Source organism: Carcharodon carcharias, chromosome 10 (genome assembly GCF_017639515.1).
Source record: "Carcharodon carcharias isolate sCarCar2 chromosome 10, sCarCar2.pri, whole genome shotgun sequence".
Classification (NCBI taxonomy): Eukaryota; Metazoa; Chordata; class Chondrichthyes; order Lamniformes; family Lamnidae; genus Carcharodon; species Carcharodon carcharias.
In genome coordinates, this window is record NC_054476.1 from 46,791,670 (window position 1) to 46,806,233 (window position 14,564).

At 40.6% G+C, this 14,564-nt stretch overlaps 1 protein-coding gene across 3 annotated transcripts in view; it reads right to left on the minus strand.

Annotated features, from left to right (window-relative positions):
- stk33 (serine/threonine kinase 33) overlaps nucleotides 1-14,564 on the minus strand; it is a 189,800-nt gene that overhangs the window by 131,671 nt on the left and 43,565 nt on the right. For all 3 annotated transcript variants that reach the window (XM_041198450.1, XM_041198447.1, XM_041198449.1), the window contains one exon: nucleotides 10,104-10,197. The gene's annotated coding sequence lies outside the window, so the exon portion shown is untranslated. The remainder of the gene's footprint in view (nucleotides 1-10,103; nucleotides 10,198-14,564) is intronic.

Genomic DNA, 14,564 nt, shown 5'->3' on the forward strand with positions numbered 1-14,564 from the left:
CCATCCTGACTTGGGAATATATCACCGTTCCTTCACGGTCGCTGGGTCAAAATCCTGGAACACCCTCCTTCACAGCACTGTGGGTGTACCTACACCAAATGGATTGCAGCAGTTCAAGGAGGCAGGTTACCACCACCTTCTCAACAGCAATATGGATGGGCAATAAATGTTGGCCCAGCCAGCAATGCCCACATCTCATCAATTAATTTTTAAAAAAATTGCAGAGCATCAGGCAGCATTCCAGGTAGCTAATCCCAATCCCTCTTTATGTGAATGCATTCCAATGCAATTAATTTTTAGTACCATTCATTATTTTCTCTCCCAAGGTGGACTACATCTCACTTTTGCATGTAGTTGCATCTGCTACCTGTTTACCTACTCCACTAATCTATGCCTTTCTGAAGATTGGATTATCAGCCACCCTACTTTCAAATCCTCAGCACATTCCAGTATCATGCTCCCTACGGTCAGGTCCAAATACGTATGTGATTTCTGGCAGCAGAGATCGTATCACAGTGAAAATTGTGTGTATGTCCAAGAAAAAAGTGTGCCTTTCAGATTTGCTGTGAAAAACAATATGTAGAAATGAAAAACATTATATCTATTCTTTGCATTCTACCTTCCTAAGCGTGCAGATCAATCTCAATTTGCAACATGGGTACATGTGAAAAAATTGCCTTCTTGAAGGTGACGTCTTTGCGATCCTGTTGTAGGAGGTGCGGCAAAATAAGATGGCTTTCAGTGGAGATCAAAGCGCCCACCTTTCAAAGCAGACATGCAAGTTTCTTGGATGGAGATGGCCAAGTGAGTGAATAAAACCTCCCAAGTTATTTGACAGCTGCTCACAGCTACTGTGAACACTCAGGAGTACATAAATGGCATCCAGATGATAGATGCTGGCAGGAAATCTAAACTTTAAAGGCTATCCACGAACACTAAGCAAATACTGGAAGAATCCATTCAAAAGGGGCAGTTATCTTCACATTCCTCCATTGTAATGCCCAAAGTGATTTTGTCAGCCAAACAAAAAACATTCCCCTTCCTCACATGAATTCTTCTTCCAAGTCAACTGTGTTATTAAAATAAGGAGCTTCAAGCCTTACAAAATTTGGTGAGGTCCATTATCAGAATATACAATATCGTTTGCATTTGGAGAGCTCAGAGGAAAACTTACTGATGTTGACAGATAAGTTTGGCGCACTGATCTTGCTCAGGTTATGCAGCACTGAAGAAGAGTCATGCGGACTTGAAACTTTAACTCTGTTTCTCTCTCCACAGTTGCTTTCAGACCTGAGTTTTTCCAGAATTTTCTGTTTTTATTTCAGATTTCCAGCATCCGCAGCATTTTGCTTTTTATATAATTTTATTAGCTAATTTAAACATTATTTTGAAGGTGAAGCTAGTTGTTTCATGCTGCCACTGTGCAGTAGCAATGCAAGTGGTAATCATCACTAACAGGATGCTGCCGTGAAGCCAAAAAGACGTTCTGTCGATCACACAAATAAGTAACGTGGCGTATGAATTTCAGTGCCAGTGTAATGCTAGCTATGTAGGCCGTACTTCCCAAAGACTGGCGGATCATATCAAACTGCATGTCCCTTCCATTGCTCGCAATGGGCAAGGTGTGGACCGCACCTGACCAGCCCATGCTTGCAAAACTGAAAACAGTGTCCAACATTAGATGGTATTTGCTAAGTAATCCTCAGTGTGCCAAGAATTACACAGACAACCAATTTAAGATCGTCAGTCAGGCTCACAGTGTGGCGCATTTGCATGTACTGGAAGCTACATATATTAATACGCAGGGCCCTGTTCTTTTCAGACAGAATGAACACGTACACACATTGTGTCTACTTCAGCTAAACAAAATAAGTGTCAGCCATTCACCGGTTCATTCCCCCAGGGCAATGTCTTGACCAATTAGAGTCAAGCTGCCTGGTTTAAATTTCAAGCAATGCTTGACATTAATTGTCAGTCACCATCCACTGGTGCATTCTCCATGGCAACGCTTCTACCAATCAGAGTCCACCTGCCAACCAATCAGTACTTTTTTTGCATACGGTATAAATATGTTGTTCCCCCTGACATTGATTTTTTTTTGTGAATTGTCCTGATGAAAGACGAAAAGCTTAAAAAAAGTCTCTTTTTGCAGCAAAACTCTTTCTGTACTACCAAACGACTTTTAAAACCTCCGATTAAATAAAATTGCATTCATTGCAAAATAAATTCTTAATGGGACAATTCCACTAAACTAGCATCCAGCACTTCTACTTACACTTTTCGATTAATGTTGACAAACAGCATACATAAAAGGATATTTTTATATTTACTCACTGGTTACTTTTCTCCATTCAATTCTAGTTTTTTTCTCTGATATCTGTGTTTTCTCCTCTTCTCCATTTATGCCTTTTATTTTTTCTGCTATTTCTGCTCAGATCTCTTTTGGGTTTACTTGGCTAAGAATCCAGGTTAACCAATATGATTGCTATAAAATGGCTACTGTAAGTCTCTTGAAAAAACTGAGACTGCGTATTTTCTCAAAGAATCCCAGTGCAATTAATTATTGTTGCCACAGCAAATCATGAAAAACAGAATCTGAGTAGAGAGACCAGCATAAAGTATCAGTATTGGCCTAGTAGTAACACTTTAATCTTGAAGTCAGAAGGAGATTGAAGCCCCACTCCATACTTATGTTGGCACTGTAAGTGAACTGATGTGACAGAAATTTGAGATCCATTCACCAAAAGATGCCATGCCACAATCTGCAGAAGAGTTCTCTGTGTCCTAGCCAGTATTTATCATTCCACCAACATTACTAAAGACAAATTATCTGGTCATCAGCAAATTGCTGCTTGTAGGACCTTACTGTGCATTAATTGGTTGCCATATTTGCTTGTTAGATCTATGGCACTTTAAAAGTACTTCTGAGAATGATAGATTTTTGGGTACTCAGTAAATCTAGAGATATGGAATAGAGTGGGAAAGTGGAGTTGATGAAGAAGTATTGAATGACAGGGCAGGCTCGATGAGTCAGTGGACCCAGAGACTGGAAAGAGCGCAAGAGGGGCTAAAAACAGAGAGTGAACCTGGAGGTTTCAAAGAGCTAGCTGATGAGATTTAGCCTGTGGACTGACCGCATTCAGAGAAAGTCAAGCTGTGACATTACAGGGAACCAGATAAGTGATTGGTTGGTGAGTATCTTTCTTATTTTCTTTTAAGAGCTGGCATAATTCATTGGTAACTTTAAGGTTTTATTAGTAATAAGGTTTTGTAGTAGCAGTAGTAAGGCTTATTGGTTGTGGTAGTACTTATTAATTAAAATTAATTATTTAAAAAGTAATAAATTAATTAACACACAATAAAGATGGCAGGGAGGTGATGTGTTGCGACTGCAGAATGTGGAGAACAGAACACAAGTATGATCCAGGACAAATGTGTTTGCAGTAAGTGTCAACGGCTTGAGGAGCTTCGGCTCAGAGTCATTGTATTGGAGGCCAGGCTGCAGACACTGAAATGCATCAAGGAGGGGGTAAAAACCTGGACACCTTATTTCAGGAGGCAGTCACACCCCTAAGGATAAGGTCTTCTAATTTGGTCAGTGCTCAGGGACAGGAAGGTGTGACAGTGAGTCAGGCAGGTAGGGGGATCCAGCAGGTAGTGATGGAGGAGTCTCAGCCCCTGACTTTGTCCAAAAGGTAGAAGGTACTTGCTACCTGTGTGGATGAGGAAAAGGACTGCAAGGTGGATGAACAGACTGGTCATGGCATTGTGGTGAAGGATGCCATTTATTTGGAGTTGGGGGGTGGGTGGAAGGTACAAAGAGGAATGTGGTAGTAGTAGGAAACAGTCAGGGGCATAGATGCTGTTCTCTGCATTTGCAACCAAGAGCTTCGCAGATTGTATTGCCTGCAGGATTAAGGACATCTCCAGTGGCTGTAGAGTAATTTGGAGCAGAAGGGGGAAAATCCAGTTGTCATGGTCCACATGGGAACAAATGACATGGCAGAACATCATTTCCAGTTCTGCCTAAGAAAATTTGAGAAGTTAGGGTCAAAATTAAAATGCAGAACACCAAAGGTAATAATCTTTGGATTGTTACCTGAGCCACATGTCAATTGACATTGGGTCAAGCAGATTAGAGAAATAAACACGTAGCTCAAAGAGTGGTGTGGGAAGAAAGTGTTTCGATTAATGGGGCACTGGCTTCAGTACTCAGGGAAGAGTGAGCTATTCCACTGGCATAGGCCACACTTGAATCAGGCTGGAACTAGGGTCTTGGCCTTTCATATAACTAGGGCTGTGGACAGGGCTTTAAACTAAAAAAGGGTGGGAGGAAGACTTCGGATGATGTAAGATTTACAAATACAAAGAGAAAGGTTGAGACATCAGAGCGGTATAGCAATGTGTGTAAAGACAAGCAGAATGGGACAGGAAGGGACAGACAGTTTAACAAAAATTGTACATCAACAAATAAGGTCACTGCAGGGAGAAGAAGTAAAAGAATGAAATTAAAAGAGCTTTATCTGAATGCCTGAAGCATCTGCAATTAGATGGACGAGTGGCACAAATAGAGGTAAATGATTCAGATTTAATCATCATTGCAGACACATGGTTACAAGGTGATCAAGGTTGGGAAATAAATATTCCAGGATACACAATAATTTAGAAAGACAGACAAATTGGAAAATGAGGAGGGGTAGCACTGATAGTAAAAGATGACGTAAGGACTTTAGAGAGAAGGGGTCTGACTTCAGAAGATCATGAAGTACAATCAGTATGGGTAGAAATTAGAAATAGCAAGAATCAGAAAACACTGCTGGGAGTAGTTTATAGGCACCCTAATAGTAGTTATACCATTGGATAGGGCATTAAACAAATAATAATTAGAGTTAGTAAAAAAGGCAATTGTGGGGGACTTTAATCTTCATGTAGGCTGGGATAATCAAATTGGCATGAGTGGTCTAGACAATGTGTTTGTGGAAGGCTTTTGTGACCGTTTCTTGGATCAATACATTGTGGAACCAACTAGGGATGAAGCTATCTTAGACATAGAATTGTGTAATGAAGCAGGGTTAATTAGCAATGTCATAGTAAAAGATCCACTGGGAAATAATGCTCACAATACCACTGAATTAGAGTTAAATTTGAAAGTGACATAGTCCAATCACAAACAAAAATCTTGAACTTAAAGCCAATTACATAGGTATGAGGGAGAACTGGATAAGGTAAATTGGGTAAATAGACAAAAAGGTATGGTGGTAAATGAACGATGGAAAGAAAGCATTTAAATAAATAATTCAAAGCATCCAACAAAAATACATTCCATTGAAAAGCAAAAACTCATCAAGACAGGCCCTTCTGTGGCTCATTCAGGAAGTTAGGGATAGTATTAGATTAAAAGAAGAGGCTTACTATATTGCAATAGAACAGTAACAAATCTGAAGATTGGAACTGTTTTAGAAACCAGCAACGGGCCACCAGAAAGTTCATAGAAAAGGGAAAAAAATGGAATACGAAAGTAAACTAGCCAGTAATATAAAAACAGGTTGTAAGAGCTTTTATAAATTGACAAGAGAGGGTTTTAGCAGGTACAAGGGAAGCAAATCAGCAGAGGCACAGAGTGCCTCTGGAGTACAGAAAGTGCAGGGTGGAGCTTAAGAAAGCAATTAGGAGAGCAAAGAGGCAATATAAGAAAGCTCTGGATGGAAAATTCAAAATATTCTATAAGTATATCAATGGGAAAAGGATAAGCAAGGAAAGAGTAGGGCCCATTACAGACCAAGGGGGCAATCTATGGGTGGAGCCAGAGGACATCACTAGAGTGATGAACAAATACTTCACATGCGTCTTCACCCAAGAGAATGAGAATGAAGGTATCGAACTCGGGGAGAGAGACAGCGAGGTTCTTGAGCAAGTTGATATAGGGAGTGACAAGGTATTGGAGGTGTTGGCAGGCTTAAAAGTGGACAAATCTCCAGGTCCAGATGATTTGTGTCCCAGACTGCTGAGGAAGGCAAGGGAGGAGATCGCAGGGGCTCTGACCCAAATTTTTAATTCCTCTCTGGCCACGGGGAGGTGCCAGAGGACTGGAGAACAGCTAATGTGGTTCCGCTATTTAAGAAGGGTTGTAGAGATAAGCCAGGGAACTACAGACCAGTGGGTCTCACATCAGTGGAAGGGAAACTATTGAGAAAATTCTGAAGGAGAGAATCTATCTCCACTTAGAGAAACAAGGTTTGATCAGGGATAGTCAGCATGGCTTTGTCAAAAGGAGGTCGTGCCTAACAAATTTGATTGAATTTTTTGAGGAGGTGAACAGGTGTGTAGATAAGGGTAGTGCAGTTGATGTACTTTATATGGATTTCAGCAAAGTCTTTGACAAGATCCCACATGGGAGACTTATAAAGGAGGCAAATGCACATGGGATACAGGGTAATTTGATAAGGTGGATTCAAAATTGGCTTAGTTGTAGGAGACAGAGGGTGATGACAGAAGGCTGCTTTAGTGACTGGAAGCCCGTATCCAGTGGCGTACCACAGGGATCTGTGTTAGGTTCCCTATTATTCGTCATTTATATAAATGATATAGATGACTATGTTTGCGGATGACACAAAGATTGGCCGGGTGGTTAACAGTGAGGTTGAGTGTCTTGGGCTACAAGAAGATATAGACGGGATGGTCATATAGGCAGATATGTGGCAGATGGAATTTAAACCTGAAAAGTGTGAGGTAATACACTTTGGAAGGAGTAATTTGACAAGGAAGCATTCAATGAATGGCATGACACTAGGAAGTTCTGAGGAACAAAGGGACCTTGGCGTGTGTGTCCATAGATCTCTGAAGGCGGAGAGGCATATTAATGGGGTGATGAAAAAGGTATATGGGACACTTGCCTTTATCAATCAAACCATAGACTACAAAAGTAGGGAGGTCATGTTGGAGTTGTATAGAACCTTGGTGAGGCCACAGCTGGAGTACTGTGTGCAGTTCTGGTTGCCACATTATAGGAAGGACATGATTGCACTGGAGGGGGAGCAGAGGAGATTCACCAGGATGTTGCCTGGGATCAAACACTTAAGTTATGAAGAAAGGTTGGATAGACTTGGGTTGTTTTTGTTGGAGCAGGGAAGACTGAGGGCTGACCTGATCGAGGTGTACAAGATTATGAGGAGCATGGACAGGGTGGATGGGGAGCAGCTGTTTCCCTTAATTGAAGGGTCAGTCACAAGGGGACACAAGTTCAAGGTGAGGGGCAGGAGGTTTAGGGGGGATGTGAGGAAAAACTTTTTTACCCAGAGGGTGGTGACGGGTCTGGAATGCGCTGCCTGGGAGGGTTGCCTCACATCCTTTAAAAAGTACTTGGATGAGCACTTGGCACGTCATAACATTCAAGGCTATGGGCCAAGTGCTGATAAATGGGGATAGGTAGGTAGGTCAGGTGTTTCTCATGTGTCAGTGCGGACTCGATGGGCCTCTTCTGCTCTGTGTGATTCTGTGAAAAAGGGAGTAGCTAAAGTGAAGTTGGTCCGTTAGAATCAGAGACAGGAGAAATTATCATGGGGAATGAAGAAATAGCAGAGGCTTGAACAAATATTTCGTGTCTCTTCACAGTAGAAGGCACAAGTTTCATTCCAGAAATAGAGGGTGAACTAGAAGCTAAAAAGAGCGAGGAAATTAGGGAAATTAATATCAACAGAGAAAAATTATTAAAGAAAGTTAAGGGACTAAAATGCAACAAATCCCCAGGGCCTGATGGCCTACACCCTAGGGTTTTAAAGGAGATAGCTGCAGAGATAGTGGATGCGCTGGCTGTAATTTTCCAGAATTCATTGGATTTGGGAATGTTTCCATCGTATTGGAAGTGGGCAAATGTTACTTCACTTTTCAAGAAAGGAGGCAGAGAGAAAACAAGGAACAACAGACCAGTTAGCTTAATATCAGCTGTTGGGAAAATGCTGGATTCTATAATTAAGGAAGTTTTAACAATGCATTTAGAAAAGCATAGAATGACTAGAACGAGTCAACATGGTTTTACTAAAGGGCAATACAGTTTAACAAATTCACTGGAGCTTTTTGAGAAAGTAATTGGTAAGATAGATAAAGGGGAGCCAGGAGATGTTGCACACTTAGATTTCCAAACGCAATTCGATAAAGCGCCACACAGAAAGGTTAATAGACAAGATAAGTGCACATGGAGTTAGAGGTAACATATTAGCATGGATAGAGGATTGGTTAACAGTTGGGAAGCAGACAGTGGGCATAAATGGAACTTTTTCAAGTTAGCAGGTAGTAAATAACGGAGTACCACAAGGATCCGTGCTGGAGCCTCAGCTATTTACAATCTATATTAAAGGCTTAGATGAAGAGACAGAGTGTAATTTATCTAAGTTTGTTAACAACACAAAGCTAAGTTTAAAGATAAGCTGTGGGAAGGGCAGAAAGAGGCTGTAAAGAGACAGACAGTTTAAGTGAATGGCCAACAAAATGACAGATGGATTATAATGTAGGGAATTGTGAAGTTATTCACTTTGGTCGAAAGGATAGAAGAGCTGAATATTTTTTTAAAAGGTGAGAAACTTATAAGTGTTGATGTTCAAAGACACTTGGGTGTGCTCGTACAAGGAACGCAAAAAGTTAAAATGCAGGTACAGCAAGCAATTAGAGAGGAAAATGGCATGTTGGCCTTTATTTCAAGGAGATTAAAGTACAGGAATAAAGAAACCTTGCTAGAGTTGTACAGCATTTTGATGAGGCCACATCTGGAGTACTGTGGGTCGTTTAGGTCTCCACATTTAAGAAAAGATATACAGGTCCCTGAACCCTTATCCGACATCCCAAAATTGGGAAGGGTCCAAAAACCAGGTCCTGCCCTGGAAACTACAATCTCCATCAGGCATTGCTCGCCATCATATCTGGGAGACAGCACTTTGATCCCCTGCTCTTTGGGCCCGGGATTAATGGCGGAAGCAGTTGGCTGCCCCTAATCCCTTCCTTTCTCCGTCCCAGCTAGGTCCAGCTCGGCAGTGAAATCAGCCCAGCTTTAAGTTATCCTATACCCCAACACCCCCAGCCCAGGGCTTATAATCTGGAAAATTCCTGCATCCGGAACACATTCAGTCCCGACCATCCTGGATATGGGGTTCAGTACCTGCACTTGCATTGGAGGTGGTACAGCAAAGGTTTGCTAAATTGATCCTGGGGGTGAGGTGGTTGTCCTGTTGTGAAAGGTTGAGCATATTGGGACTATTTTCGCTGGAGTTTCGAAGAGGGAGGGGTGATCACATTGAAAAGTACAAGATTTTGAAGGGGCTTGATAGGGTAGACAGTAAGAGATCATTTCCGCTGGCGAATCCAAAACCTGATTGCACAATCTAAGAATAAGGGGCCGATCATATAGGGCTGGGGTGAAGAGGGTTGTAAATCTTTGGAATTCTCTGCCCCAGAGGGTTGTGGACGCTCCATTGATGAATACATTTAAGGCTGGGATAGATAGATTTTTGGTCTCTTGGGGAATCGAGGGATATGGGGAACCAGCAGGAAAGTGAGCTGAAGCCTAAGATCAGCCATGATCATATTGAATGGCAGACCAGGCTCGATGGGCCATGTGGCCTACTCCTGATCCTATTTCTTGTGGTCTTGAGTCACATAATCTACTCCTGCCCCTAGTTTGTATGTTAATTTGCTGTGGAGCACTTAGGACATTCATCAGGACATGAAAGATACGACTCAAATGCAAGTTCATTCTTTCTCCGTTAAGTCTAATTACATTGAGCAACAGAAGTAAAAGAGGGGACATGACTTAAATGTTAACTGGAGAAGGCAGGCTACACAAACAAATGGTATATTTACTTATTCATCGATTGCCATAACCACACAAGCTATTCCATAATACAACATTGTAAACTATATTTTACTCTCACTAGAAAAGTGATCTTTTATAACTTGCAACAACTCACACCAATTACATAAATTGTCAAGATTCAACTAAACAAATTAAATGCATCCTTTAAAATGCTTTATGCAACTTATTGCTTACTTCTATCAAATTATTTACAGCACTTAAGGATAATTTAAAGGATATTTGAGGAAATGCTGAAGCTTACCAAACTTAAGACTGCTGAAGCCTAGTTTAATTTGTACGTATGTCAGTTAAAATTCCATCCATATTATTACAATTTCCATATCACCAGGTCACACCTAAAAAGAAAAAAATGGGCACCAATGAATATTAGGCAACCACAATAATGACCAATGACTCCAAATAAAGGCACAATGCAGATTTACTCCGAACAGAATTCCAATCTGAATTCCATGTATTAAACTACTCTTTCATTCATTCTGCACATAGGATTCCAGTTCCAAATACAAGCACAAAATGTTCCTTGACTGGATTGTCATTGCTCAACACAAGGTAGGTCAGCTCAGTCATTGGTTATCATTTGTACATATTGCACCACAGTCTCAGTTTTGGTGTATTAACTAATGAGCAATTTAAGGTGAAGTAATATTGTAACCAGCTTTATTTTAAAATAGATATGTGATCTAAGGAATATATATTTGACAAAACCACCTATGTTATTAGGAGTTCATTTAGGAATATTTACAGTACAACGGCAGTACCAGAAATCTTTCCAAGTCCAGTATTAAGGCTGAACAAACATTTTTATATAATAGAGTTCCATGTCCTCAGGAATACCTAGAACATTTCATAACCAAATAATTTTGAAACATAGTTATGATTAAGTATGATAAACTGAATTTACAACAAAACTTGTACTGTAAATGCACCATATCATATTTTAGCAAGTGCAGCAATTCTTTTTCCAGGGAATATCAATTTTTCTCTCTAACATAATACCAAGGTCTAACTATTCCCCCTGCTTTGTTCAGCTAGCTCAAACATAGTTCAGGTATTCAAATGGTCTATATGGCATACTGCTACATTAGATGATGCGTTTAACTAAAGGACCAGTGAGCAGAACATGGCTTTGCTCAAATATGTCCAGTTCAGCTTCCAGATATTATTTATTTATTAAGGAGCATCAGAATTTTTTTTTAAATGAAAATACAATGACATGCTCTACTAATCAGTTAGTTATTTCAACAACAGCAACATCTCAAGCTTGGCTTAAATAGCCAAGTGGTTATGGTACTGGCTTTGTAACCCCAAGATCAAGAGTTCAAATCTCATAATGGCAAACAATGTAACTTCATCTGAATAGGAACAGATGGAAACGTGTTTGAACTAAAAAGAGTTACAGAAACTGGTGTTGTTTCCCTTTGTGCAAAGGGAAGATTCAATACAGGTGATCTCATTGAGTCTGAATCACACAATTCTAGAGCCACCTTTTCTTAAATACATAACCAATAAACAGAAGAAACCTCTTTTTCCAATTTATTAAGTAACCAATCTGATTGTCAATATTAGAAGGAAAAGTTTTCAGTATTCTTTGGTAGCTGTTTTGGGTAATATTATTGCCATGAACAGAACAACTAATAGCTAATAGCATTTATAGAAGAATGAGAGCAGATGAAATAAGGCTTTATTTGGAGAAGCTTCTCTGGAGGTGTATTGCTGGAGGTGCAGCAAAAAAGAGTTATCATCATAGATGAGGGTCACGCTCCTACAAGAAGTGGCATTTATGCCTGGGTAGATGCTCTCATTTATGCTCAATTGAATGCACACTCGTAAGATCCATAGGTTGTGTAAAAAAATGTACAGAAGGTTTTCAGGACTCAGAAAAATTGTCACGGTAATAGGGTCACAGGATGCATGCCATAAAAGAGTTCTCAGCTGGTACACCTTCTCTGGGTCAACATCCAAAGCAAACAAGCAGCTGTTCAACTCCTTTTGCATATGCATGTCCATTTTGCTGCACATCAGATATTAGCATTACTGAGATATACTTCTAAAATGTAGGTTGACTTCATTTCAACTGCATCCTGAGAGATGACTTCCTCCTCCCAATGGGGAAGTGCATTGAAGAAGCTAAGTGGTAAAAGATACATATCACACTCTTATCACAAGGGAAAGCACTAAGTCAAAGAACTAGACATACTTGACTGAAACGAGATGGTTTCTAACAATCCTCCAGTATTTCTAAAAGTAGAATGCTACGGATGTTGGAAGTCTGAAATAAACAGAAAATGCTTGAAATACTCACCAAGGACCCTGAAGGGTCATCGACCTGAAACGTTGACTCTGTACTCTTTCCACAGATGCTGCTTGACCTGATGAATATTTCCAATGTTTTGTTTTTACTCCAGTATTTCTAGCCTGTTTTCTTCTGTGAAAGCATTTATAGCTTTCCTTTTTACGAACTTGACTGCCCTCACAGATTTTCTATTTCCAAAATTTCTGATAGCTTGAATCCCATCCTGTCTCTACTAATCGCTTTCTCTCCAATGACAAAAATCAAAGAACACTCTAAAATGATGTCAAAGTGTTTTGCCCGATTTCCTGGAAATTCTAAAAATTGCTTCACCTTCAGTCTCCATGGAAAATAATATACATATTAGCATATTAACTACACTTAGTCTAGCTATCTTTCTGTCAAAATATATTTCTATAAAAAATGTCAACATTAAATGTAAGTCTTACTTTCAAATATTATCAATGGAAAAATCGTCCAAACAAATCCTGGAATGAGATAAGGTGGCATGCTTACTCCCATTTAGTCTGCTTCCCCCTGCATGCTGATGTGTAGGTTGTTATAGTTTTAGGGATACTGGTCCATAAAGCCACTTGCTTGCCATCTGTAATACCAAGCGCTTTAGGGAAACTTGCCACAAGCAGAAAAATTGTAATACAGTCTCATGCTGCTGGCTATATTCCATGGGGAAAGTGATGAAAGAGCTGGCCCTGGCAAACAAAGCATCTATCACCTGTTTCATGCACCAGTGAATTATGGATTGAGTAATTTCACATATATCTTCTGAAGTGGCTTGATATGATGCAGTTCAAGGCTGAGGTCACTTTAACAGCCACTAGCATAATTGGTCCTTTGTTGATCTTGTCTAAAGATCTGGTTCCTAGGTAAACTGTGGGTGACAAAGACAGATCTCAAAAAACGATACCTTTCATTTATGTAGCTCCTTTAATGGAGGAAAATGCCTCAATTATGCAGGGGTGAAAACACAAATAGCCACCAAGTCGCCAAAGAAGATATTGAAGGATAGAAATTTGTTTTGGCCTGGTTTTGGGCCCCAGCTCACGCTGTGCAGACAGCCTGTGCCTAATCACATCGGCAGGACTACTAAGTAAAATTGGTCACGGGCCATTGATATGACAAAATACATGAGCAGCGAGCACGAGTCACTAGTGCTTGTTGACTAGCAGCTCATCTCATCAGAGGCATAAATATCACATGTCCATGAAGTTATTTAAAGGATGTCTACACCTTTTAGAGGAGGGAGTGCACTATAGGTGCAGGAAAATGGAAGGAAACTTGTGAACACAGCAAGGGGAAGTTACAAGGGCAGTCCATTTTTTTTAGATGCAGCTTTGGGTCAGCAAAAGGAGGAATATCCTCTTCATAACAGGAAGGTATCTGCCAAGCTAACCGGCAGCATTAGGCACATCTGTACAGCTACAGGAGCTTCATTATAATTACATGGATGCAATGTTGGAAAAAGATCTCAAGGGCACAGCATACACAAGAAAATTGATTCCTATACATCAGGGCTTTATAAGTGAACTGGGCAGCCTGATAACAAGCTTGCACATGAAGGCAGGGAGTGTGGAGCAGCCTAGGTCTTACTTGGCTCAGGTGGTATAGCATGGCATTGAGACAATGTGGGCTACCTTGGAGCAAGTGGTCAGCTCTACAAAGAAAGCAAGGGGCTCCCAGAGCAATGCAGTCTCTAGCGACAGCTTCAATGTGAGCTTAGACTGTCATCTTAGCTCTGGGATCTAGCATCTCCTCAGTCTTTTAATCCAGAAAAGATAACATGGCTAGGAGCTTCCAAAGCATCAGTACACTCTTTCACTCTGTTCTCATGCAGAGCAAAGAGTGTGTTTGGAGGCAGAGCCTATGACAGTAGTATTGTGTGTGTGCTATCCTCTCTCAGGACAACATACAATGACAGAAAGATGGAAGATCCCAATTCTAGTTTTCTTGGTATCATCCAGAACAGTCTTGAGATCATTGAATCAGTGTCAGTTTTTTAAAAACTGTAGTGAGGCCTACAATGAAGACGACTCTGATGACAACTTCACTGTGGTTTCAGACCATTGCCATAATTACTCTGGAGGTTAGCATCTCAGACTTTTCCTTCATGGATTGAAAGCATAGGTATGAGTGTGGATAGAATGGGTTGGAGATTCTGAAGCATCAGTACATGCACACACATACTCTGTTTCACATCACACAAGTGTCAGGCAATGACCATATCCAACAAGAGAGAATCCAACCATCGCCCCTTGATGTTCAGTGGCATCACCATCACTGAATCCCCCATTATCAACATCCTCAGGGTTACCACTGACCTGAAACTGAACTGGACTAGCCAAATAAATACTGTGGCTACAAGAGCAGGTCAGGGGCTAGGAATCATGCGACGAG